This window comes from Lagopus muta, chromosome 1 (assembly GCF_023343835.1).
Source record: "Lagopus muta isolate bLagMut1 chromosome 1, bLagMut1 primary, whole genome shotgun sequence".
Taxonomy (NCBI): Eukaryota; Metazoa; Chordata; class Aves; order Galliformes; family Phasianidae; genus Lagopus; species Lagopus muta.
Genome location: NC_064433.1, coordinates 123,114,095 through 123,116,595, shown reverse-complemented (window position 1 = coordinate 123,116,595; position 2,501 = coordinate 123,114,095).

Genomic DNA, 2,501 nt, shown 5'->3' with positions numbered 1-2,501 from the left:
ATCTGTTTTGTTTTTTGAAAAGACATACATCATGTTCCTTTGGTATATCAGTTGGTTCATCACATCACATAAAGTGGCTAACAATGTTAAAAAGAAAAGAAATTAATGAGATGCAAATTGATAAGTCCTGGCACTAATGGAGACCTTTAGCAGTGTCTGCCAAGGAGTGGGGTAAGTTCTCTACCTTATTTTTCTGATAGAAATGACTGAAGGCTTTGACTGAGAATACCTTTCTCTCACTGTTACAGGATACTGGATCTACTTCAGGGGAAAAAAAAACTCCAGGTATTAAAGTGTTGAATCATACAGTATGTTCCTGTGGATATTTCAGTGTGATGCCAAAGTGTATTTAACATCTGCATAGCAAAAGATGTGGAGATAAATGTGTTCAGTTTCTAGGAAAATGAGAAGCAGGCATTTCCATCAAAGCGGTAGTGTACTTCCTGTGCCTCTAATCTCTGTGAATGTTTTTCTAGTCTTTAACTATAATCTATTTATTCACAGGTCTAGTATTTTAACTTATTAATCTCTAAACTCCTTGAAATAAAGATATTTCCTAAGTACTTTTTGGCTTCACTCCCTTTTTTCTTTCTTTACTTAGATTTTCCTAGTAGTTTAGAAAACAATAAAATCATGCCTATGAGATTCAGGGAGGAGAGAATGGTTCTAACAGACTAAATGTTTCTGATTTGTTTTGAGGTCTGATCACCAAATCCACCTTAAATATAACAGGATTTTGTTGATGGGTTCAAAAGTAAAGCCAGAACTGAGGAGATAAACTGTATGGTTCAAGTATATAGTCAAGTTTTAGAATAAAGTAGACAGAATTGCTTTTAGACTTATTTCTGTATGCATTTCTGTTTTCAACTTTATGGTTCTCCAATCTGTCTCGGTCACTTGATTGCAAGTACTGTAAATTAGGATCATTCACTGGAGTGTAAAATTGATTAAATGTCAGCATGAGTAATCAAAACATCAAATTTTTGTCATTAGTTTTAAACATGTGAAATGTTACCATCCCATGTCAGGAGCAAAGACGTTCTGCCCTTCTTTTTACACGTTTCTTAGAAATACAATATATGACAAAATCTGCTGTCACGTGGCTGACCTGGCGAAGGTGTCAGTCTCAAGGGAACAGATATTTGGGGTAGTAAATGGCACTTGCCAACATCTTTATCCAGAGAGAAGGTGCTTGTGATGATCTGCTGCTGGGTAAGGGTTGGTGTTATAGATCTGCACGTGTGCTGTGGGAGACTCCTCAAATGGAACCAGCCATTGCATCTCATCTCTGTATTTTAATGATAGAGGTGTAGAGAATGGAAGCATAGCTGATATTTAGTGAGTTTTCACTGCTCGCAGTCTTCTGTTTTGTAGGCTGCTGACTTGAGGAATCTGAAGTAGTTCAGTTGTGTTTAGATTTCACTTGCATGACTGCGTAGGAAGTAGATTTTACTAATTGTTTTTAGTCAGAATGAAGAGGAATTTATTTTCTGTTGCTGTGACTGATGCAGTGATGTAACTTGGCATTGCATTTGTGCGTTTTTCTAAAAGAAATATAGAATTGTCTATTAGAAACACTTGAGTAGCATCTAATTGGATGTTTCATAAGAATTTTGCTTACTGGCAGATGGATGATATGACACATGTAACGTATATGCAGTATTGCTTACTGTAGGCATTAAAATCATGAGTCAGACCCTTAAAAGTCTTGACAGTGATTAAGAAAATGTGAAGATTAACTCCTGTTCTTTGAGCCCCTTGGGTAACGTGAGTCAGGCTTACAGCAAGAATTGCTCAAGACTTCAGAAAAGAAAGTTGAGCTTTTCTGCTAAACACGAGTTTTAGAGCTGGGGCTTTAGCAAAGGAAAAAAACACCAACCCACAACACAAAACCTTGCAAGACTGGCAATAAAATGATGATTTGGCAATGCTCTAATAGAACAGGATGCTATTAATCTGAAAATAATCAGAGACTGAATTTATTTGCGAACATCTGTGAGGACATAACACAAGCCTCAGATAGCAAGGTTTTCTGGGTAGGGCAGTTGTATCTGTTAATCTACTAAACAGTTTGCCTTTGCCAAAGGCATAAATCTAAATTTGTGGATTCAATTTTTTTACTTGTTTGGAATGACTATTAATAAAATGAGAAATAAATTGCTTACCATAGTAACAGAATTGCCTGTGCATGATGATGAAGCTGCTGGAATTGTATCGGAAGAAAACAAGAAGCAAAATGTGGATTCCACTACAATGTGCAAGAGTAATATGTTGTTTATGTTGTTAAACTCACTTGTTGATTTATTTGTCTCTCTCTGGTTACAACATAAGAAACAACAGTTTGTCACTTTTGTCTTAGACCCAGACCTGTTAAAGATAGTGGGTATCTGAGGAGAAATTCAGGCTGGGGGCAAGTCTGTGCAATCAGAAGGAAGTCTCTTTCCAAAGCACATGGCAACCTGCATGCTTGTAGATACCTAGGTTTCTCCAGGGAAGATATT